This window comes from Caretta caretta, chromosome 12, assembly GCF_965140235.1.
Source record: "Caretta caretta isolate rCarCar2 chromosome 12, rCarCar1.hap1, whole genome shotgun sequence".
Lineage (NCBI taxonomy): Eukaryota > Metazoa > Chordata > Testudines > Cheloniidae > Caretta > Caretta caretta.
In genome coordinates this window covers 32586134-32612661 of record NC_134217.1, presented here as the reverse complement: position 1 = coordinate 32612661, position 26528 = coordinate 32586134, and the positions used below count along the sequence as shown (strand labels likewise).

General features: G+C 40.3%; 1 long non-coding RNA gene across 1 annotated transcript in view; it reads left to right on the top strand.

The window, feature by feature from the left end:
- LOC125645277 (uncharacterized) overlaps window positions 1-26528 on the top strand; it is a 344743-nt gene that overhangs the window by 315332 nt on the left and 2883 nt on the right. The gene's annotated exons all lie outside the window — the stretch shown is intronic.

The following is a 26528-nucleotide window of genomic DNA, read 5'->3' as shown; positions in this document are numbered from 1 at the left end:
AAAATGTGCCCAAGACAGACAAGAAGAAAGTGTAGTTGTTCACAAACGTATTAATGCTAAGTTTGGCCCTTAGTCAAACCTAGAACTGTGTGGGTAGTCAAATACGAGCGCTGCCAGTTCTAAAGTCTGCTGAATATCCCCTCTAAGATTCTGAATGGTAGTTTGTAAGTTTCTTTCCACTCACCCTCTCACCTCAAAGTCCGTAGACTTTTATTTTAAAGATTGATTTTAGTCATCCACAGACCAGGAGGGCTCAAAGGAGGAGACATTTTCAAAAGTGCCCAAAGAATGTAGGAGCATAAGTCCTACTGAAAGTGAATGGGATTTGAGTTCCTTATTCCTCTGGGCAATTTTGAAAATCTCTCTGTTGGGTTACCCATGTGATTGCATTAGCCACAAGGCCAAATGTAGGTTTAGAAGCTTAAAATTTAAGCTCCTGTCTTTTAAAAATCTTGGCTCTAATTTCTGGCAGGCTAAGGGATGGGGCAGTTGAACTTATTATGTGAAAACAAATTGAATCCCCCCCCAATAAAAATAATTAATAAATATGGTAATTATAATAAAACATGATTGGGTTAAAACCTTAGTAGGTACTAATTTTCTGGTGAGCATGAACCTTCATGTATGGTGCCAGACTAGATAACCTCTCAAGATCCCTTGCAACCCTGCATTTCTATGATTCTATGATTTCCAAGTGAGCCCCGCTCACAAGCAGTAAATATTTCAGACAGAAATTGATGGTACCTCTTAAATAACTTATCTTTTCCCATCAGCAAAATGGGGATATAGTCATGCTTTGGAATGCACTTTGAGACCTTGAGATGAAATGAAGCATAGAAATAAAATATGATTCATCACAAAGCGATCATATCTTTGTTCATAATCAATCAATGTTGTTTGTATTTGATCAGTTACTATATATCATCACAGAAGGGAGGCTTGTCACTTTAAATCCCCGCCCCCACTTATCCTGGACTGCAGATGCTGCTTAGATTAATTGGGATAATGAAGGAGCACCTGTGGTATAAATACCTTCTCTTAGGGGATGTGTACAGAGGAAGAGGATTAATTTATGAAACTGATATGCTAGGGATGGCTGGAAAGGAGAAAGCACATCACAGTAATGATAGACTGAAAAAGCAAGGAATGGAGAATACAGTGAGGTAGTCTGCACAATCTGAACCCCATAAACTGCTCTAAATTCTTGCTCTAGAATGGAGGTTTTTGGCATTTGAGTACAGTAATAACTAGATGAAGGGTAAGAGATGTTCCCTTTCAGATTAGAGGTGGTTTAGCTACTTAGTTAATATCTCTTGTGGGTTCTCTTTTCTCTCTAGTGACCTCATTAATTTGGTTGAGGTAACTATTTATGTTGTAGGTAGAGAGATCTGTTAGGGATGTGACCCTACAGATTCTAGGGTTAGTGGAAATGAATATGACACACGAAGTGTTCTTAGATGTTTTAAATTCATTTAATTATTATTGTTTGTCTTACAGTGTTGCCCAGAGGTCTAGACAAAATCAGGACTCTGATGTGCTATTTACTGTACAATCATGAGATAGGATCTCTGTGTCTCAAAGATCTTTATTAGCTAAGTACTTTTAGAGATGTCAGAAACTCTGCTTGAATGTAGACGTCTTTAAAAAAATACTATAGTGCAAAATTCAAAGTACTTTATTAAACACTTCCTTTTAAATTTAAAAAATAAATTGAACATTACAACCTTTCCAGTTTTCACATAGATGTTGATCCTTTGAGTTCAGTATGGTTGTGGTATTAGCCATTGTTTTCAGCTGCCACCTCTGAGCTGCTTCCATATTTTGTACTAAAAATCAGCTCTTTTTTCTTTGAGTTTTAGTTAGATTACACACACTACCTGTTCTTAATCAAATTCCACTGAGTACACCCCAGAGATCTTGATTTAGGTCCAAATACTCTTTTGTTGCTCTTTGATTCCTAATGCAGATGACCTGGATTGTTGTTTGGTCATACATCCTGGTATCTGTACCATTTCAAGCCAAGTTGTGGGTACTCAGGATTTTTAATAATCAGTTCTAAGGGGTTTTAAAAAACACTCCCGCCTGTCCTACCCTCCCCTCCCCCCACCCCCGGAATCTGAGGCACTTACAATAAAAGAAAAACTAAAAAATTTCACTCCTCTATGCCACTACCAGCCCCTGGAGTCATCAAGGCTCTGATCCTCCCATTAAATTTCAGTAGGCTTTGGGTCAGTTTTCTAGTTCACTAACACCCCTTTTAAAGAAATAAACAGTTTTGTTTATACGGAGAGTATGCAACCCTAAAATCTCTATTCTGATCCCAAAACAGATTGTTCTAATGTTCCCATGATGTGGCCACCTGCCTTCGTCTGCACAGTTACAGCACCCTGTCTGAATTACTTTGCATAAACATTTAAAAAATAAAGCTACTCTCAAAAGACAGCTAGCATACATTCAGGATTCTCATGAAAAGTGTTGCCTTCCCTCCCCTGCTCCCCCTTGACCATTTATTTGCTTATTATTTTATGTCTGCCATGAGACTTTTTAAATTCTTTATGTGAATGTATCAGTTTCTTTACAATTTCTCCAACCCTTCCCCACAGCTTATTCCTATTTGAAATGCTAGATGCTGATAGAAAATAAAAAGGAAAATAGACACCATTTAGATTAAACATACAGTAAAAGCTGTGTTATCCGGCACTTTATCAACCAGAAAGCTCTATTAACTGGCATTTCTGATATCTCCCTATACAAATCTTCAATCTAGTAACTGGGACTGGTAGGTTACCAGGGACCAGGAGGTTATGCAATTGCAGGTCCTGCACTCTACTTTTATGCAAAAAAGACAGAAGACAAGACAAGCAAGCTAATATCAGGGATTTATTCAAAAAAGCAGCTTCTAGGGTGTGTCATAAGGTCATTACAGATTCAGCCCAATCTCCTGCACCTTCTACATCTACAATGATAATTGCTGTTGATAATGATGACCCCAAAGCATTGCAAGATCCTGAAGTGCCTTCTGAATCATCAAAGAAAGATTAAACTATGTTCAGTATAGTTTTAGTGATCTGGGTGTATGCCATGAGCTGCCCATAGTGATATGTAGAGTCATAAGGTAACCTACTGTATAGAAAACTATACCTGTATATACCTAAGTGCTTTAAGAAACCAACCACACCTCAGTTCAGTGCTACTACTGGATTGGTAAGTACCTGTATACTATTTTATACTTAATTCATTTTATTGTATTCTAATTCTTTGAAAATTGATATTCCATTGGTAAGTATAACTCTTAGTTAACCGGAATTTTTGATTAACTGGCACCCCTCCATTCCTCCAACATGCCGGATAACAAAGCTTTTACTGTACTTACGTTGTATACGTATATATTCAGTGAGGATTTTTGTACTATGCATAAGTTAATGAAGAATTATTTATTCAGACCAAGGCTACTTCATTTTAAAGGCAGTTCTAATGTGTTTTTAAAATTATGTATAATGAACGTAGAAACAGCTTCACTCTTCCTGACCCCAGGCAAACATACTGAATCTAAGCTCTTTGTTTGGAGTCAGAACAATTAATTCCTCAGGCCCCTTAATTGCTCCCAAATAAAGCAATGTACAGTAGCATCTATCCTTTGCAGTATATTTATCGTACCAAAAATAATGTCTACTTGGCAAACATAAGTGGCTTTAAAATGATCATTATGAAGAAAAATGTGAATGTTAGTGCCTATTAAACACATTAATGGAAATGCAACTGATAAAATAAGACTAAATTTTGTTCTCCTACTTTGGCCTTCAGGTTCACTTAAGATCCACTCTAGTTTTTAACTTTTGGGATATGCTGCACATGTGGAAACATATGAGGATAATAGTATGTCTTTCTCTCAGGTGTTCTTTTCCAGGCTGGGACAAGAGTGAGATTCTCACCCCCTCTCTGACTCCTTTATGTTGCAAAAAAAGGCCAGAGTGGCATATAGGGGTCCCTTAAAGCCCCACATTCAGCCAGGAGAGGATTTCCCCAAAGCAGGCCCTGTGGAAGACAGCTGTAAAACTGCTTCTGGAGGACCCCCTTGCAAGCCTTAGCATAGAGGACATGCTGGGGACAGGGCTCAAGTGGGATCTTTTCTCCTCAAACGTCCTCATTTTGTTTTTTGTGCACTGGGCCAAACTCCCCTCCTCCCAAACCTGCAGCAAATTATCAAAGAAAAATCATTCCTGTTAGGGACTGGCAGACCAGTTTGGCAAAAGTAAGACCCTTTCCTCCCTCACTTTTTGTCCTTCAAACCTTTACCCAGGGATGAAAGTAACATAAATGTCTTACTGGTACGGGAGCCTGGCTCCAGTCCCCCAGAAGGGGCGGAGCCTCGGAGGCTCGGGGGTCAGCCTCTCCAGCCAGCCCTTCCGTGCTGCCTGGCCGACGTCACCTGGGGCTCCGGCCGCTGGCCCTTTTGCACCCCCTTCTCGGTGGCCCGGGGGTGGGGGGGCAAAAGGGGCAGCGACATTAAAGCATTTAACGTTGGCTGTATACAGGCCCGTACCAGTGGCCACTTCTTACCAGTATGCCGTACTGGCCTACTTTCACCTCTGCGTTTACCTTTCCGTAGAATGGAATTGCAACCAAGCCTGCCTTGAGGTTCTGAAACTTATAGATCATTTAGTTTTGCACTTCCATCCTGGTGGAGCTCTGTTGAACTAATTGGGCAGCACACTAAATTTGTATGTGCGAAAGTAGCACAAAGGCGTCTCATCATCTGGTATTTCTGCCAGAACCAAAGCAGCAAACTTTTCACAAGGGAGGCTATTCTTCCAAAATATCCACTCTTTCTTCTCTTTGCTAATTTACATGAACTAAATCCAAACCTGGGATCTTTAGAGGTTCACCCATTAGTAATTTCTCTATAACAAGAATCAAATCTATCAGACACACACTTAGTTAGAAATATTTACAAAAATGTATTACATAGACTTCGCACAGCTAAGGGGTTTTCCAGGAACAAATGAGCAATTACAATAAAAAGACTGTTTACTCCACCACAAATCATGGCAAAATAGCTCAAAATACTATAAATAAAAAGGAAGTAATATGCTATTAGGTTAATAGCAAAGAAGAAATGCTGGCTATATAGAAGACAGAGCTAACATCTCAACACAAAGGTTTCTTCCTTCGAGCCTCATTCATACAACAGCTAGAAGTCATGCTCAATAACAGAGCGATCAACACAGGTTCTGATGCTGCAGTTGGAAGCAAGCAATCAGACTGCTGAACCCGTATGGAGCCCCATTAAAGCCAACAGTCCGCCTGTGTGCTACCAATTGCAGGACTGGTGCACAAACTTTACTGTTGACTGATGTAAATCACTTACACCCTGATTGTACATTCCTATCCATGTGGGACTTCAGTGGGACTCTGCCTGGACACTGCGGTCTGCCTCTGAGGGTCCAGTTTTCAGGACTGAAGCCTTTCTGTATCAAATAAATAATCATTATAAATTAATATGTAAGCAGGGTTTGAATGAATGCTTCCCTGGCAGCTAGCTGGGAGGGGGAGAGACTTGGGTGTGTTTATGTAAATACAGTTTGCTCCTGCTCTGCTTAGATATTCAGCACATAGAGCAGTGTCAAAGTAATCAATTTTTGCTGGTGTTGGGTACAAATCACTTTAGTACTGAATGCAGGGGTAGTGAAATCCTGTTACCAAAATTTAATTATTGTGGGAATACAGGGAAGCAGGAAGCAAATGAGGGGGGTCACCTTTAGCTGAAAGGACGTCATTAAGCCAGGGGCTCGAATGCCAAAGCCCTGTGAAAGTAAGAGGGGTGGGGACATCAAGGGTCCTCCCTAGGCTGGTTTAACCTGTTCCCCCCACTGTTTAAAGAATAGAGCTAAATAGGCTTCAGCAGGAGCCCCTTTGTTATGTTAAATGCTCAATCAGAGCTGAAATCAGTTGTGGTAGGACTGTGTTTCTGCCCTGCCTGCTAAGAGATAAAAATCACAGAGAGCTGAAATCACTTGAGACGGGGCAGTGTTTCTGCCCAGCCTGCAAAGAGCTGAAAATTACTAAGAGACTGATGTGCAGAGAACACAGCAGAGAGGCAGGTTGCAGCAGAAGGCTGGTGAATAAGTGGATGGTGTGGCGGAGAGGACCTATGAATGGCCAGCAGGGCAGCTGGTGGGGAGGTGCAGTGAGTAGACGGCCAGCAGGGTGGCTGGTGGAGAGTTGTGGTGAGCAAGCGGCCAGCAGGGCAGCAGCAGAGAGCTGTGATGAGCGGCAGGGTGGCTGGCGGAGAGGGGCAGCGAGCGAGTGCCTGAGCAGCAGAGCGAGTAAGGTACCTCTTTACCCCACCTAGGCTTGAGGTAAACTCTGCAGATGCATCTCTGAACTCTGGGTCTGCACTGACCAAGGACAGTGACTGTGAGTGGGGTGCAGAGAAGAGTCGGGTACATGAAAGGGACTTTTGGGTTGCTGGACTTAAGAACCTGAGGGGAAAAGTTTCAGAGTAGCAGCCGTGTTAGTCTGTATTCGCAAAAAGAAAAGGGGTGCTCATGAAAGCTTATGCTCAAATAAATTGGTTAGTCTCCAAGGTGCCACAAGGACTCCTTTTCTTTTTGAGGGGAAAGGACACTGCCCAGCCTACTTGGGGGTGGGTCTTTTACTCATGGTTTATGTTTATGAACTATTTGTGGTGTTTTCCCAAATTAACACGCAGTTACTTCCCTCCTTTTATTAAAAGTTTATTTTCTACACTCAGATTCTGTGCTTGTGAGTGGGGAAGTATTGCCTCTCAGAGGCTCCCAGGGGTGGTGTGTAAATTTCCCAGGTTACTGCGTGGGGGCTCTAGTCGGTTCTGTGTTGTATCAATGGAAATGCACCCCTAGATATTGAATCCAGCCCTGGTTGCTGCTGGCTCCACTTGGCAGAAGGATTACAAATAGAATATTTGCCATGTAAGAAATCAATTAAACCCAAGCCATAGCATTTTAAAAAGACCAAGCCCATCTACTAACTTTGCATAAAATGCACAATCAGTTTAATAAAGCACAGCCCTCCATCAATTAATATCAAGATTAATTTGATAATACTAAACAGGAAAAGCTCTGCCCTGGTTCTCATCGATACTAAGACCCTTTTCCACCACTCTGGAAATGTAAAAGGGCCTAAAAACATAACTGACATCCACTTTAAGGCCTGTTTATGTTGCCAGAATGATGTAAAGGAGCCTTAATATAAATAAGAATCAGGAGCTAATTCAGGAGTCATCACTGAACAGGAGATTAAATGATATATGAGGGGAAGCAATTTCATAGATTTCCAGGAAGGGTCCATGATACACTGATGTGCTTGAGGTAAGCAAACAAAAAATGTTCCCAAGACATTAAAAGCAGCAGAACTCGACCAATGAAACCATCACACATGAGAAAAAAGTCAAAGTTGCTTTCCACTCAACTCCCTCCTTTGGAAGTGAATTAAGTTAACCCAAATTAAGGCACTTTAATTCTGAATAAGAGTGTCCACATGGGTTTAAAGTGGTTTAAGTAATCTACTTTAAAAGTTATTTTGGATTAATTTTCCTGACTGCCCCTGTGGTACCTAAAAATAAAGGCCTGGTGCAACTCTCATTGAATTCAATGGAAAGACTCCAATTAATTTTAATGGACGTTGGATCAGGCCCTTAATGATGTGTTGCAGGTGTACCTCCAAAGCCATATATAGAGAGAAACTATTACCTCTCTGGTCTGTGACATGATGCTTTTCTGCATGCAGCCCAAAACAGTAATGGTTCTTTCAGCAGCTGTCATCTCATGCTATAGTCTTCCTCCCTCTTTATCAGCTAAATGGGCTGGGCTGATTTGATAGATAGCACCATTTGTAAATAGGACAAAAATGAATGTATTTGCAACAAAGAACAGACCAATGCCTTTTCAGAATGGCTTGCCATGTGTTTGTACCATACCCGTTTTTAGTCTGTATGTTTAGCCAGGCATTATGGGTGGGGTGTGCCAGACTTTATGTTACAGGAGTTAGACTGGAGGTGGCAGCAGCAGAATTGGAACAGGGTTTAAATCAGTCCATCTGGTTTTCCAATTTGCCTTCATCATGATATTTTAGGGGAGAAGACATCACTTGCTTTTTAAGGGATGTACTTTCCAATAAGCACATTGCAAAGTGTGGCCAATAGCATTGCCTATGTGCACTGCTTCTGAATTTATTGCAAGCTGTCTCATCATTTAGCTACTATACTCCATAATTTCTTGTATTAAATATGGAGATTGTCAATGAAGTGCCAATGACATAATCCAATCTGGATTTGTTTTCCAAGATGTAACACACTTAAATGTAAGTGTAATTTTGTGTTTGTGCCAGACATATGAGAGCTCACTTACATGCCTGGCAAATTTCTACCTTCATTCTATTTTATACCCTCTTATTACATGATGCCAAACATCTGAAAGGCAGTGCTTTGCAGAGAATGCATCCATTTGGGTCCATGGAGTGTTTCATATGTGAAAGGAAACCAAAAACATGCAACCTTTTATTGAAGTTCTTGAATGACAACATGATTGTAATAACTGGTATTAAAAATAAACTTTTGGCAACTGTTCCTCATTTTAAAAAACTCAGCGGACTTCTAAGATATTAAAATCAGATTGGGGTCACCACTAGAGCTGGACATTGTTTCTGCATATTTAAATTATTTAAGATCTGGCTATTTAAAGTCATTTAGAAAGCATTTCTATATTTTTATTTAACCATTTTTTGTTATGTTCATGGCATACAAACAGAGAAATTAGATCAAAACATAAAATACTCTTGCTGGAAGGTTGCAACATAACACTACTTTAGTTTCTAAAATCTGGAAGCTTAACACACATGAACCAAAACAGAGAGAGAGAAATCAGGCAGCTCCCTCAGGCAGAGAAGCAGAACTCACCCCACCTTGCTGTAGGCTGTTTCTTTGCAGACTGACTCCACAGGACCCAAAAACCACATGCTTCCCAATATAGAGCCCCATAACCTGTAAGCAAGGCCAGGAAACCCCTTATAATAACTTTGTGGTAACTTGTAATTTTAACATTCAATGAGAGCTGGACATATACTACATGTGAATATTGATTCAGATTTTTAAATTCATTTGCATAGGCAATGTTTGTGCCCCTTTTGTGTTCACCTTCCATGAACAATCCTGCGATTGAATTGTACAATCTATTAAGATGCACATGGAAAGAGCTCACACACTCAAATACTTGTGGAATTGGAATGCTAAATTTGCATGCTTGGATGTTTATACAAATTTAACATTCCCTTGCAAATTTACTTGTGCAAATATTAAGCTTGCACCCTTGAAAACTTGTGAGAAATTTTAAATTTGCTTTTTGTGAATATTTGCCCCTGAAAATTAATTGTAAAGCTGAACAAGATATTTTACACAGCCTTCCACAGCTGAGTGATATATCACATTAGTTCTGCTGTTGTAAATGTACATAGTTAATAATGATGATGATGTGTGTGTATGTGTTTTAAGTGTTAAAGGAATTACAGTATGACTCATAGTGATCCACTTAGATTTATCAGTCTTTGGTTATTTGCAACTAATGAAAATAAATGAATTGCATTGTGTGAGATAAATCCTGGTTATTTTGGGAATTATAAAGTGTCACAATTCAAAAGTCACATTAGATTCAATTTATACTGTCTGTTTTGAAACTATTCTATAATTGAGTCAGAGGTAGGTCACTATGTCCTGTTCTGCATACAAAGAGCTCCTAGACTGCACGGGACAGTGAGCCTTGTTGCCTATAAATAAAGTTCAGGTAAAACTGGACAAGCAGCTTGAGTCTAGTATTGGGAAGATCATCTCATGCTGGTTTCTTCCAAATAGTCACAGAGGAGTCAAAGCAAGAGAAGTCATCCAGAGTGTATGCTCATTAAAATAGTCAGAGAGACCACACTTTTACATTAGTATAGACATTAATAAATAATCATTCATAGCTCTTGGTTAACTATAGTATAGTATGAGCCTTGGGAAATTGATGATTTTTATTTACCTAGCCAGGTACCTACAATATTTTGTGATGTAATGGAAGAGGACAAAATATCTTTGCCTTGTTCATTTGCATGAATCTATTAACTTGCAACTCACATTCAGAGTTAAGGTTGAAACTGTGGACACATTTATTCATTGCCCTGAGCTCTAGCTGCAATGTGAGAGAAGGTGAAGGCATAAGAGTACAGGATAAACCTGGTATGTTACTGCAATTTCAGTTTTAACTTGGACTGTCCTTGCTTGATGGAGTCAGGCCATTAATATTGCATAGACGTATGGTGGGCATTTATATCACCAGGGTGGCAGGGTTGGTCCTGAGAATGGCAGCAGTGCTGTTAGAAGAGTTTTTCTTTAGAGTCAGGTTTCAGAGTAACAGCCGTGTTAGTCTGTATTCGCAAAAAGAAAAGGAGTACTTGTGGCACCTTAGAGACTAACCAATTTATTTGAGCATAAGCTTTCATGAGCTACAGCTCACTTCATCGGATGCATTATTCAAAACGGATAGAGGAAATTAAAGGAAAGGTAATGGTCCTTCTCTAGACAGCTCATATGGGACTGCATCTGGAATAATGTATTCATGTCCGGGGACCCCATTATTAGGAACATGTGAGCAAACTAGAGGGATGTCAGAGAACACAAACGAAAGTCAGGATTGGTTTGGAGGAATTGGTTTCATTTTATTCAGTGTACTAGAACAAGATGTATAGCTTGGCCGAGGGATGATTAAGAGGAGATACTGTAACTATTTATGAACGGTTGAAAGGGTAAGTACTGAGGAGGGAGATGAATTAATGGACTAGTGGATAGCACATTCGATTGTGACTTGATGCATAGGTGCAGTTCTCTGCTGTGCTATGGACTTCCTGTGTGACCTTGGGCAAGTCGCTTAATCTTTCAGTGCATCGGTTCCCCATCTGTAACATGGGAAAAATAGGTTTCAGAGTAGCAGCCGTGTTAGTCTGTATCCTCAGAGGGGCATTGCATAAAATCCATTAGTGATCCTGAGATATGATGGTGATGAAGGCCAGATAAGTACAGAGCAAGAGACAGACAGACAGACAGAATTTTTCATAATCAGGGAAAATGGGATTAAATTAAAGCCACTAATACAGTTAGATTTTACACTACCTTTTCCATATGCTAGTTTTAAGTGTGTTAGCTGATTTATTTGCAGGGGACTGTTTCCAGATTGGTATGAGTGTAGGTTGCATGTGACCGGAGGTGAGCAAACTGGCCAGCCTGCTTGCATTCCATATTTACTTTTTATCAATACCCTTCCTGAGCAAATTTTCTGAGTTTACACACCAACTGCCAAGTGTAACCTGGAATCTGATAATTAAGTCATGTTCTGCTTAATTTCTAATTTTAATTTAGGATTTTGTACTCCCATTTCCTTGTTTTTGTTCCCTTTCTCTCACAGCCAAGAGGAGCATTATGCCCTCTGTAACAGACCTATGATTTACAGCGGTTTAGGCATACAAATACATGCTATTTGCATGACTAATTTGCTCTCAGTTATCAGATTTTCACAAACAATCACAGTAATTAGACATGCAAATGACCAGTTATGCATTTAACTGGGTATTTGCATGTGCATTCAAGCAATTGTGCACATAAGAACACATTTTTGAATATGTATTTTAGAAACCAGGATTCCAAAAGACTTCTGCAAATTACTCGTTTATTCTCTTGTTTTACATCCTACATCCCTGTTCTTCTTGTCTGTTTCTACAGACTTTGTTGTAAGTAATGATAATGATCTCACCACAAGGGTTTTCCCTCCTTCAAACTAGCATTTTCCATCAACACAAGTGAATCAAATACAGCCTTGAGTTCCACACTTCGTTACACCACCCAGTAATCTGTCCATTCTAATTTAAATCAATAATAGCTTAAAAGAGGTCACCAAAGAAACATGATGGGCCAAATTTATCCCTGATATAACTTCATAGAAGTCAGTAGTTCGGATCCTCAGACCAGACTCTAAATCACCTTTCCCACTTACCAGCCGTGGGAACAGCCCTTGACATAAATATAGCAGCTAGAGGAAGGCATTAACGATGCCACCTGGGTGCCTAGCAGTCTTCCTGCTGGTCCAAGATTGCCAGCGTGCAATATGCTCCAGCCGCATATCCTCATCCTTCATCACACCTCCTCCCTGCCCTAGAGCGTGCCTTGTGTGTGTGTGTGTGTGAGGGGGGAGGGTGGTGAGGGTAAAGATGGCTTGGCATAGATCCAGCTATGCTCGCTTTATGTCACATGGGGATTCCTCTGTATCGTTACTGCTAGAATGGCACAAAGGGGACTTAGCTTGGGCTGAGGATCTGGCCAGTGTATTTACACATAAGTGAATTTGGCCCCATATGTTTACACATATGTGAATTTGGCCCACATATCTAAATTGTTCAGCATCTGACTTCTGCATCATCAAGGGTAGAAAGGTGTTGCAGTCCGCCCTCCAATCTTCCTCCACCATGTTTGACTGTCCACATCACTGCCCTGCAGTCACACTGTGAAGATTGAACTAAGTCAAATGTTTGCACTGTGGCAGCCCCTCTGGCCATTTCAGCAAGCAGCCTGTTCAGCCTAGTCAAGGATCTGCATCCCAGGTTGAGAACAGGTGAATGTAAATTAGCGCTTCTGGAGTACATTAGCATGCCTACATGGCATATTAGGACCAATAGTTGTTCATCTGAGATTGGCATTGGGCCGGCAGTACTGGACATGAATGCATGAATGGTTGCTGCAAAAGGATGTCATGAAGTCAGTCAGGTCCAGTATGATTAATTTAACATACTGCTAAACAAATTTTGCAGGCAATTACCATCCAGAGAATTTATAACTCTTGGAGATGGTGCCTAAGCAAATCCCAGATGAGAACACTCTTAAACTCTGGGCATATTAAACTTTGAAAGTTGAATCCCCAAACACACATCATCTTTGCAACTCAGGCTCATCAGTGCAACACCTCTATTAAATACACTGTAAAAATGGATGTCAAATGACAATGATCATAAATAATGGTAATTAATATGAATATGAACAGAACCATCTTAAATGTAATTATAACTTATATAGCATATTCATTTAATGAATATTGAAAAATTAAAATATTTGCTATTTTATTTACTAAAGGGAAACACAATTGTAGACAAATTTAAGTTATTTTCTTCCCTTAGGGCTGGTCTTCATTATAGGGAGATCGACGCTGATGCAATTGATGCTGCAGGGATCAATTTAGCGGGTTTAGTGAAGACCTGCTAAATCGATGGCAGAGAGCTCTCTGGTTGACCCTGGTACTCCCTACATGGGTAGGAGGTGACCAGCCCTCTGTGGAGAAAGAAGTGGTTCAGGACTATTTAGAAAAGCTGGATGAGCACAAGTTCATGGGACCAGATGCACTGCATCTGAGGGTGCTAAAGGAGTTGGAGGATGTGATTGCAGAACCATTGGCCATTATCTTTGAAAACTCATGGCAATCAGGGGAGGTCCCGGAAGACTGGAAAAAGGCTAATGTATTGCCCATCTTTTAAAAAGGGAAGGAGGAGTATCCTGGGAACTGCAGGCTAGTCAGCCTCACCTCAGTCCCTGGAAAAATCATGGAGCAGGTCCTCAAGGAATCAATTCTGAAGCACTTAGAGGAGAGGAAAGTGATCAGGAACAGACAGCATGGATTCACCAAGGGCAAGTCATGCCTGACTAACCTAATTGCCTTCTATGATGAGATAACTGGCTCTGTGGATGCAGGGAAAGCAGTGGATGTGTTATTCCTCGACTTTAACAAAGCTTTTGATATGGTCTCCCACAGTATTTTTGCCAGCAAATTAAAGAAGTATGGGCTGGATGAATGGACTATAAGGTGGATAGAAAGCTGGCTAGATCGTCGGGCTCAAGGGGTAGGGATCAATGGTTCCATGTCTAGTTGACAGACGGTATCAAGCGGAGTGCCCCAAGGGTCGGTCCTGGGGCCGGTTTTGTTCAATATCTTCATTAATGTTCTGGAGGATGGCGTGGATTGCACTCTCAGCAAGTTTGCAATGATACTAAACTGGGAGGAGAGGTAGATACGCTGGAGGGTAGGGATAGGATACAGAGGGCCCTAGACAAATTAGATGATTGGGCCAAAAGAAATCTGATGAGGTTCAACAAGGACAAGTGCAGAGTCCTGCACTTAGGACAGAAGAATCCCATGCACTGCTACAGACTAGGGACCAAATGGCTAGGCAGCAGTTCTGCCGAAAAGGACCTAAGGGTTACAGTGGACGAGAAGCTGGATATGAATCAACAGTATTCCCTTGTTGCCAAGCAGGCTAATGGCATTTTGGGCTGTATAAGTAGGGGCATAGCGAGCAGATCGAGGGACGTGATCGTTCCCCTCTATTCGACATTGGTGAGGCCTCATCTGGAGTACTGTGTCCAGTTTTGGGCCCCACACTACAAGAAGGATGTGGAAAAATTGGAAAGAGTCCAGCAAAGGGCAACAAAAATGATTAGGGGGCTGGAGCACATGACTTATGAGGAGAGGCTGAGGGAACTGGGATTGTTCAGTCTGCAGAAGAGAAGAATGAGGCGGGATTTGATAGCTGCTTTCAACTACCTGAAGGAGGGTTCCAAAGCAGATGGCTCTAGACTGTTCTCAGTGGTACCAGATGACAGAACAAGCAGTAATGGTCTCAACTTGCAGTGCGGGAGGTTTAGGTCGGATGTTAGGAAAAACTTTTTCACTAAGAGGGTGGTGAAGCACTGGGATGGGTGTACCTACGGAGGTGGTGGAATCTCCTTCTTTAGAGGTTTTCAAGATCAGGCTTGACAAAGCCCTGGCTGGGATGATTTAGTTGGGGATTGGTCCTGCTTTGAGCAGGGGGTTGGACTAGATGCCCTCCTGAGGTCCCTTCCAACCCTGATATTCTATGATTCTATTCTATGATTCACTTAGCTGAAGTAGCGTAACTTCGGTCAACTTACCCCCTGTAAGGAAGACAAGCCCTAAGAAGCATTAAATGGAGCTACAGATAATATGCTGTTCAAGACAAGAGAATGTTGGTGCAGTGTTGGTGTAGTGGTGTTAGTCCCAGGATATGAGAGAAACAAAGTGGGTGAGGTAGCTTCTTTTATTAGACCAACTTCTGTTGGTGGAAGGCATGAGCTTTTGAGCTTCACAGGTCTCTTCTTCGGGTTTGAGGAGCCAGAGTGCCTAAGCTAAATACAGTTTGGGACAGATTAAGCATAAGGGGATTCACACATAAGATATATGTATAAGAGAATGTAACAGAGCTCAGAGTTGTCAAAATGCAAGACTTAAAGTGGGTAAAATGCAATAACAGACCTAGCACTTCTTGGAGACTCTTTTAAGGTCTGGCTGCTGACTGGCACTAAGGCCAGACAAGGTGGGTGAGGTAATGTGTTTTATTCAGGACTGGAAGAAAAGCTATGTGTAAGTGGCAAAGCATGTCTCTTTCACCAAAAAAAATGTCTCCGATAAAAATTATTACTTCACCCATGTTATCGCTCTAATATCCTGGGACCAGCATGGGTACAACAACACTACAGACAGAGACAGAGCAATTTATCTGTGCTACAGGTTTTGCCCTGTGCTTTATTTTGATTGTGCACAGTTTCTTTGACAGACAATAAATGTGAGTAACATGCCGGCCATTGCCAAGAAAATCTAAGGTTAATTTGCTGCTTCCATACTCGCCAGTCATGCTCTGGTAATGAAACATATCTTCCCTGTACGGTGTTCAACAGCCCATCCTGAACAGGTGGAACTCCTCCCACTTTACGCTTGAATGAATGTCTGAACAATATGAAACCACTAACTGCTTTGCAATGCTGCTGAAGGTCAACGAGGAAGGACAATCTGTAGCTATCATCTGTCTTGTAGAAAGTTTGCAGCATCCCAGGACCTTTGGTAGAGGCCACAGTATTGCTGAGCTGCAAGGAGGAATCACAATTTTGTACCACCACTACTACTGTGGTGAAACAAACATCATTATGACAAATGGTGTCAAAAGCAGTTCGCTTCATGATCGTACATGCTGTTACTAGCAAAATGAAAGCAATGTACACATCGAAGACAGATGTTTTCTGTACTGGGATTCATGCTAAGTTCTAGTTAGGGTCTCATGGACCGAAGTGCAAATGCTGCTCAGGACTTATTTTACTCCAGGTTCCTAACTCTTGAACTATAGCTGGAGCAGTATTAGGGCTTTTGGCACACGTCTGCAAGTTTTACATGACTTCCAGTAGAGAGCAGTGGTAAGAAACAAACTACAATGGGTGAACTCCTAGCCCCATTGAAGTCAATACACCATATAATAGCCTATAGTATAGAAATGAACATTTCTGTCTCTGGCAGTTATAGCAACATGATTTTTCCTAAGATGCTGGTCTGGACTGAGAGCAGGTTTTTACAGAGTCAGAGCAGTAAAAGGGTGATTTAGGAATCTGTTGTTTGATTTCTAACATATGTGATAAGGTGGTTATAGCTTTAAGTATAATAATTCTGGAATATATGTTCCCAAGGCTAAAAGCCCTTGTCCCCTGAAATCTCACTGAGGAGTAATAGTCACTGGGTCAGGAACACTCTAAATCCAGATTGACTCTATTGACTTTAGTGGAGTTTTTCTGAAATTACAAGTGAGATTAGAATCAGGCACTCTGAATACTCATAGCTCTCAGGGTTTCAGGAGCATGTCTGTGTAAACAAAGAGTTTCTGACAGGACCACCTCTGGAGTGAACCTGTTTTTTGTCAGCCTGGCTGTATATCTTCCTAAGGAGTTCATAACTGGCATCTCAGTATTTAAAATGTCAGCTGAAAATTTGTCTTTTTATTTTGATCACCTGGTTTACTGTCTCACATGAGAGACTGGAATTCAGCAATTTCTCTTCTGTCCTCATTTCTTTTTCATACTCTGAAACCTTGTTTTGGTTTCTAAAGCTACTGTCACTGGATGCGAAAAGTCATGATGTTATTTCTGTATCCTCTCAGCCACCAGCCTCTCAGCCATCATCTGTTGTTCTCTTCCTAGGGGATCTTCTCTACTCTTTCAAATGTACATAGGTCGATTCATGGAAGGAAAAAGTGGAGAGTGTTTAATGATATATCTAGTGGCCATTGCTGAATGTTTATAGCAGCGACTCATGAGTGGCCTGGTTTAGTCTCATAAATTGCAGTTGCTCTAGGATCCTGTATTTTTGGTTTTCCCTTTGCTTTGTATATATTTCTCTTCTTAGTAGCACTCTGCTGAATGATGACAGATATCTGAGTTTTCACATCCCCTCATCCAGTTTCCAGCTCTCTCACTATCAAAAAATGAAACCAGATCCTGGTCATTAAAAAATATATATAATAGTTTGATTGGTTTTGTAAGGAGAGTGATCACTTACAATGTGTATGATAACACCCATTTTTTCATGGTCTGTGTGTATATAAATCTCCTCACTGTATTTTCCACTTTATGCATCCGATGAAGTGAGCTGTAGCTCACAAAAGCTTATGCTCAAATAAATTGGTTAGTCTCTAAGGTGCCACAAGTACTCCTTTTCTTTTTGCGAATAGTTTGATTGTAATTCAGCTTTTTTAAAATAACTTTTGTGATTTTTAACATCTGGATTCAGGTTTAAACTTCGTTTCTCTTTTCCTTTTTTGCAGGCAGACATATGCATGATAATTGCATACACAAATAACTGGTTAGACATATCATTTGACCAAGTGTCCAGTCAAAATAACTCACATTTTGAATGTCAAATACTTGTAACAAACTGCTCCTAAACCAACTACAGAGCAAGCATCATAAGAAGGAATTATTTGATGAACAATATGAATAATGAATAAATCTAAAAAAGATTATAATCTGTTTGCAGACAGGTCACAAATAGATGAAAATGCAAAATTAATAGAATAGAATAACTTATATAATTTATTCAGATCTAGTCTGAATTATCTTTTTATTTTTCTAGAACTACAATTCTGATCATAATATAAAGTATGAAACTCAGCTAATAAACACCCAGTTTAGTGCTGGTGCATGAGGTGATAACTTGCTTTGGTTTCAGATCAGTGAATAAAATGATATGCTGGATCTTTGAAAGCCATGGACTTTGTTTTAGAGTAGTTGCTTGCTGTGTTTACAGACAGCTATTTATGCTTCCTGTTTACTGCAACTTACTTAGTTATAGCATAAGTTACACATGATTATCTTCTCAATAGGATGCTAAGATGACATCTGTCAAGTTTAAAAGTCCGTGTAGCTGCTATTAGTCAGTAAAATGATCCAGAGGTGCATTCATTGGCTTAGTGGCAAATCAGTGCTTTAAACAAAAAAGCTTGTGAAAATGTTTAAACAGATTTTTGGATGACTCCATCTATTCAGTAATGAGATGGTTTTAATCATTAAAGGCTAATGTGTGGAGCAGGAGAGTGGAAGACCCAGGGGAAATGTACAATTGGTGGTTATGATAATATTTATCAGAGTAATGTCAACTAAACAAGGAAAAAATCTGATGTTTGTAACCTCTTGTTTCTTCACTGCAGCAGCGCCACGGGAGTTTAAAGCATCGGCCATTTGCATTAGAAACTTCATTTCCCCAGGGTTTATAATGTTGCCATTTCAAACTGTATCAAGCTGAAATTGCCTTATATGTCCTCGGCTCTCGCACAAATTTAATATTCCTTTAAGTTGAGCTTTCCACTTTTTATGCAGAACTGCTCTAAATACAAATTCTTGGATGTTTCAGATGTTGTTTTCTTTCTAGTATGGTGCTAGAGAAACGAATAGCTGGAACTTGAAAACTGCTTTTCAAGCCTCTGTGGCCTGTGGCTGCTGAAGTCAATGGCCAAACCTTTTTGACTTAATTGAGAACACAGTCGGGCCTTCACACTACCAATGAGTTTAATAGCTTTGACGGTTGGGAACAGAAACAAGAGAATGGCAATGTTACTTAATTTTGAAGAGTGGTGGACCTCCATGGCCTTTGGAAATCTGCTCAGTCACCCACATGATGCACAATTCTCACAGTGCACAAGCTATACAAAATACTGTTACCTTTGAATTGCATAGAAGGATTACTTTAAAGCTGCACCAAAGGTACCCCCACTTATCTGGGATTCTGTGGATTGAAAACATTCTGCACTGATGATTAGCTATTTAGGTTCCTAAAAGGGAACAGAGGAGTCTGGATAGAAAGTGCTTTCCTTTCTTTCACTTCTCTTTTCTTTCATTTTTTAAATTGATTTGACAGTGACAAAGACCTCAGAAATAACTAGTGTGTGTGAAAAATTATATGCAAACTAAAATTTACTTGTCGCCACAACTCCTGGAGTAAAGTACTACTCAGGAATGGATAAGGGTGACAGAATCAGACATTTAAAGCTGATTCTCCTACCTTTAATCATGATGGGTAGCACTTGACTCTACAATAGTCCTATTGACTTCCATAAGGGATTCAACATCAGCAAGGGGATCAGAATCTGGTCCTTGGATTTTAAACTCTTTGGGTCAGGGACTGTGTGGCTTTACTACTGGAATGCACCAGGCACAGATATGATGCTGTACAAAGATGGAATAATAATAATGTCATTGTTCAGATCTCGGTTTCTAAGCAGAGGTTGTTTGTGGCCTGAGAATTACCTATCCTCTTTTATTTTATACCTTGTCTTCCTGTTTTTTTGTTGACAACACATCTGCTGCTCTTCTGTCTGACCAAGATTGTAAATACATAATAGCCAAACACTCAAATAAAGACAGAAAGGAAAGTCTGAAACAAACCTGCTGAAATGAACAAGTGACACAGGAAGTGAGCATATTCGTGAGAACAGAACCACACTTGTGTGCAGCAAATTGCCATAGTTTCAGAGGGAGAAATGACCACAAGCACAGGGGCTATAAGAACAGAAGCCGTGAACTTAGCATTCACATCAGAATATTAATAATTAATGTAACCATCCAAAATGTGGGAAAATGAACACTGAAACCCTGCTATTATGGCCTGTGTTTGTTTGTGTATGAGATAGAGATGTTGGTTCTCAACACATCATGAGTCATTCAACTGTACTCTGAGAATAATGGTTGCAAATTGATTTTCACTGTATTCGTGGATTGGAAAAATCAGCAAAAAATTCATTTATAGCAATTATTTCTAATAACAGGCCAGGGCAACTGTTCCTCAGCAGAGACTGGCTGGGAGTGTGAAAACAATTGAATATAAATATGCAGTTGGGCTCTTTGGAGCTAACATAAACAGATACTAAAACAAACAATTCTGTAATATATAGGTCACACACACTTCATATGAGTACGTAGCCATCTCATTGGCCTAAACTGTGTGTGCAAACTAGTGTCCACAAATATTTTTGCCTACCAATTGCAGTTTCAAATTCTAAGTTCAGGCTTTCAAAATCTGGGCTAAAATTTTCAAAATTGCCTAAATGACTTAGTCTCCTAAGTGCCATTTTCAAAAGAGATATAGGAGTCAATGAGACTTGGCTACTAAGTCATTTAGGCACTTCTGAAAATTCCCTCAATCCCATAATGTCAGTGTCCACAGGGTCTTGTTGGCTGATCTTTATAGTTTACATTGCAGTAATGCTCAGTGGTTCTAACCAAACCTCATTGTGCTATGCATTGAACAAACACATATTAAGCAGCAATCCCTGTCCTGAAAAGTTTACAATACAAGGAGACAAGAGGGGAAACAGGCACAGAGAAGGGAAGTGACTGGTACAAGGGGCCACAGCAGGTCATTGGCAGAGTTAGGAATAGGACCCAGGTTTCCTGAATCTTAGTCTGTGGACTCCACTGGACCATGCTGCTTCTAGCCATCCTCCCAGGCTCTGACTGCTTTGGAAGCAAGTGATGCATACACAGCTACATCACAAGCTGTTACTGGAATTCCATTCTTGATACCTATTACACTTGTTTGTATTGGTTTTGGTTTGGAAAGATACTTGACATAGGGATGATCACATTTACCCAGACCTTTTGACTCATGTTTAGTCATTTTTTTAATGAACAATATCAGTACCCTGCATTGTTATCTTGTTATGAGGTGACTTAAAAGGGCAGATACGCTGGTGCATATTCTTGGACTCATAGCATTAGTTGGCTTTATCTTGTAGTCATGGGAACTCTGATTCATTGTTCGAGGACAGTCTGTAATGAATAATGTATTATAAGCCTATTCACTACGATTTCCTGTGTGCTATAGCATTAAAAATTTCCTACACACCGGATTCATAATTGTCCTTTCCTATATTTAACAACAGAAGTAGATAATGTCTGTTGCTCAGCCAACACATATATATTCTGATGTTGGAGCTGTTTGTTGTTTAACATTTTCAGAGCATGCTGAGCAGAGAAAACTTCATAACCTATGAAAAATTATTAATGAAATAAAACACAATACTGTGCGTTTCCCAGAGAGAGATTCAAAAATAAGCTCTGTATTTAAATGGCACATTCTATAACTGCAATACACAAACCTATGTATTCTGAGGCTGATGGGAATGCTGCTCAGAAATGGCCAGGCTGTATTGTGGGATGGTGGAGAATATAGTGTAAAAGACTTTAAGCTGTAAGACTTTAAGACAGGTCTGGTATATTATGCAACACATTAATACACACAGTCAGCTTTATGCTGTGTTTTTGTTGGGCAAAAAAATTAAATCTTGGCATGTCACAGTATCAACTCCTGATCAAGATAATGTAGTATGTAGCTCTTGAGTTTAATATGCAGAAGTAATTGTTTTTACAGCAGATGAATGAATCACCAGCTAATTGATTTAGTGGGTATGTAAGTGGGCAAGGTTTATGCTTTACATGGTTCAAAGTGTTGAATCAGTTACTGAATCTTGGATGGCTAATTGCAAATCCATACTCCAACAGCATTGGATCGTGGAGAGTGTCTGTTCATTGCATATCTACTGGTGCACTTACAAAGTAAGACAAAAATACAGTTGAAGTTAAACCTTGAAAGATTTTTATATCAAAAGGAACCTGATTCTGATCTCACTTACACCAGTATAAAGCAGAGGTAACTCCAATGAAGACAAGATCAAAATCAGGCCCAGAGTCTGTACAAAAGGTGCCCAGGTTTGCAGTGATGTTAGAGGTTTGTGTTTCATGCCATAATCTTTTACTATACTTGGCACTTGTTGGCACCTTTGTTTGGGATTTCAGTGGAGGCACCAGGGATTGAACTGGCAAGGAAATTGAACTGTCCACACACACATACACAGCTGGTCCCTGCATGTCTGTGGGTTGGTGTAGGGCACTGTGGCTGCCCTTACTGAGCCTACTGTATGGACTAAGGAGGATTCTTCAGTCTCCAGTGCTATCAGTGTGGCTTTCAGTAGTATTGGAGTAATTTAAAATAATTGTGAAGAAATGTGATACTTAACTTGGAGAAATAGCTTTTTTGTTACTCCAAAAGAGAGCAGGGTATTGGGTTTTAGCTCCTATAATAAAGATACTCAGAGTGTGATGTCATGTAACAATATGCTAGTGTTTGTGTTTGTGTGTATGTGTGTATAGCCCCACCACAAACATACCTTGTGGACGGGACCAAGAGTCTGATCCAAAGCCCACTGAAGACAATGGAAAGACTCCCATTAAATGGAAAGATTCCCATTATCTTTAATCAGGCCCTCAATCCTATAGTCCTTATTCAGGCAAAAATCCTCTTGAAGTAAATTGGTCTTGGCCATCTGTATTCTTATACCACTGTTATCACTGCAGTCTCTGAGCACTTTCCAATAGTGCATTAAGCGGAGTGACTACACATCTGTCACTCGTTTGTTCACTCATCCTCTCTCCAGGGGGAGAAGCACTACAGGAGAGTGTCTTATTTGGTGGGTTGGCTTGCTTGTTTAATACAAATATACCTGTTGCTATGTGTTTATATTAGAGAAGGCAAGGTCAAAGAAATTCACCTTGCACTTGGAGTGGAAGGAGGTGAGGTTTGCAATGGTCCTTAGTTCTTGGGGGAAATCTTTCCACAGTGTCAGGCTGCCCCCAGAGAAAGTTCTGTCTCCTCCACACACTAGCTTTACTTTTATTGTTGAGTTCCACTGTGCCAGGGGAGTAGAATTGTCAACTAAGGTCTTTGTCCTGGAGCTTTAGGCAGTCTTTTAGATATCCTGGACTCAGGCCATAGAGCTCCTTGAAGATAAGGACCAAGACCTTGAACTTGATTCTAAATCCTATGGGAAGCCTCTGAGGAGAACAGAGGACAGGTTTGATGTGTTCACGGTAGCCTATGTTGCTGAGGGGATGCACTGCAGCCTTCTGTGCTAGTTGGAGTTTCCTAAGTGCCGAAGGCTTCAGACCCAAGTATACCGTATTGCTGTAGTTCAGCTGAAGGCGACAAAGGCATGAATAACTATAGGCTATGTATTTGCAACTGCAAATATAGAAGCTAAACCCTTACGCAGTGAGATAGATCAGTTTCAGGGCACTCGGATGTATATAGAGCAGTCGTCACAGATGCTCAAAAGACAATGCATAGGTCTGACATTCTCCTTTGTCTTCCATATAGGCTTCTTCCATAGAAGCAGAAAAAGAAAGTGAGTAAACTTGTCACCTGAAGAAGAGGGCAAGAATTTCACTTTACTTAGTCATGTTCTATTTACATGGAACCTGGGCCACAGTTAAGCAAGACATCTATTAAATGAGTTTCACTGTTGTTTTTGGCTGAGATCTTACACTTCTGATGGTCATGTTCATAGTTCTATTCAACTAGTACACACATTATTAACAATCCGTCACACTTCACTTATGCTATAGTACATCAGAATTTGCCATCATTAATGTGATTGCGGGAAGCATTTTCAAGTTCACCTTTTGACTTTTCATAAATATTAATGACAGTTACATTTAGGACCAAATATTTAAAAACAAACCATACTGGGCCTATTTGAATAAACAAGTTTGTGTGCTCCAAGTCTTGCATTTGCTTATGGAAATGTGTATTCAGGCATTGCAAATGTGCTCACAAAATAGGCAATAGTGTGTAGAAATTAGCATTTGCAGGCAGCAAGTGCAGAGACTGTAGCTCACAAACTGATGTACTTGCAAATGTGGAGGTGCTCTTTTGAAAATGAGGCTGTCAATGTGCAGTTATATTCTCCTGATACTATTAGCTTCATTAATCATACCACTTATATTGTCCACACTGTTTGGATTTCTTTTTTCTTTATTGTGCTTGTGATGGATGAGTGGTAGTAGGGGTGGGGAGGTCACAGACTTCCACACCATGGCTGGCAGGGAGAGAGTTAAAGCTCTGTTCTTTAGGAGAGCTTTGTCAGGCATTTTCTCTCATTGTTGAGAAATCTGGCCATGTGGAAATCAGCCTGGGCTCAGCTGAGACCGATTACCTAGTTGTGGAGACCAGTTGGGACTGCAAGGGGCATGGCCAGGAGGTCAGGAAGATGCTTTCTGCCTAAGCTTTGATATACCCTGTCTGCAAGGGGAAGAAAGAGCATTTACTGTTGTTTATTTTATTAGGGGATTAGGGTTGTTATGGTGTATGGTCTCAAGTAAAGAGAGACTCAAGAGAGACTTTTAGAGGACTTTGGAAGGAAGTGTATTTTATTGTCTGTGGATGTGAAACCTCTCGTCTTAAAGAGCAGTACCATTTTCCTGCTTATTTGGTCAACTAAGGGTCAACTATTTGTTCTTTTTGTTATCTGCCATCTAGTGGCCAGACTGTAAAGTGCAAAGTGCTTATTAACATATTTTCTTTTTAAATTGTGTATTATTAATGCAAAAATCAATCTTCATGTAAATGAAATTTGAGATTTCCCTTTAAAACCAGGATTATTTCTTGAGTAAAAAGCAAACAAAACAAAAACAGAAATCCCTCTCCTTCCCGCAGAAAAAAACCCAACAAAATTCAACAACACCTTTTCTTCTTTCTCTCATGCTGGATTATAAAGTGCAGTAATACGAATTCCTCACTGACAGTAGCATGTCAGCTCACACCTCTGGGTCTTCCTTTTGGGTAGCCCACAGTGCCATCTGCAATAACTGACACTCGCTCCACAGCGCTGAGAAAGTGCTGGAGGTAAATTTCTGCTAGAATTACAAGAGAAGGATGTGGAGATGTTCCGGTTTAATATCCGCTCTCTTTCTTATCTATATTAGAAATGGCTATCACTGAGCATGCCTCAGTAGAGCTGGAATTATGAAGAAGAGCACTCTTTCAGGTGCTTAAATTTTCTGAAGCCACAGTAATACTCATGAGTGATAAAGGACCATAGGTGGGCTATTATGCATTTCGGGCTTTACACATAATAAGTGATAAATGGGTGTAAAGGAGGAGAATCAAGCCCTTAGGCTGTCAGGTCTTCAGGTCAAGGACTGTGTCTTCTTGTGTATATAGACAAGGCCTCGCACATTATAGGTGATACTGGAATAATAACAAAATCAGATTGCGCAATCTGCCTTGGAGAATATTCTGCAATGAGCAATCTGGCATTGGAAAGAGGCTAGACTAGACTCTCCTCTGCCTCTGAATTATGCTTTAGTGCTAAACATCCTTTTAACAACATGCCCGTAAAATGAAATCCTTGCTTAACCAGGGATGGCAGGGGTGCTGGAACAGTTTCAGAGTGGGGGAGCTGAGAGCCATTGAGCCAAACTGTAAGCCTTGTATATAATGGAAACCACTTCAAACCAGGGCGTGCAGCAGCACCCCCAGTTCCAGCACCTATGAGGGATAGTCAGCATTTTTCAATCTGTTCCCTTAAAGGAGCTGATAGCATTTACAATTTCCTCTTCCTGGTGCTTGAAACATTGTTGCTTCCAAGGGTCCATTTAGCTTGCCAGTTTAATTCCAGAGTTTTATGCTGAAATCCATGCTGCTTGGCAGACAAGCAGATAATTCAGGTGGTGGACACTAACCCATAAATTGTTGCAGATAATTAGTAGATTGGAATGAAACTGGCAGCTTTTCACAGTTGGCAATAATAATTCCTTACTAAGACACCAGCTCCGTGGCTATCAGTCCGTTACTAATTGAACTTATTTTCCTATGCAGGATGCATGTTGAATAGGTTTGAATAAACATTTTTCATTATATATTATCTTTTTTGAATCTTCTGTTCAGGGTTCTGGCCAGTACTGGAAACACTGAAATACCATGAGCCACTCATACCCCAGAAATCTCATGGAGGTCTCTCATGAGATTTCCAGTAGAATTTTGCAAACCTTTACAATATAGGATGAACCCTTTTATTCTTGTTTTATGTAACTAAGGCCCTCATTAGCAATGTACTTAAGTACATACCTGCCTTTAAGCACATGATTAGTTCTGTTAACTTTAAAGGGACTACTTACATGCTTAAAACTAAACATGTACTTTAGTACTTTCCTGAACTGGGGTCTAAGTGCAGAGATTGGAAGTAATTTTGTATGACAGAGATTCTGACTTAGTGGATAAGAAGATGTTGGACTACCATCTCAGACATTGGTTTTAGTA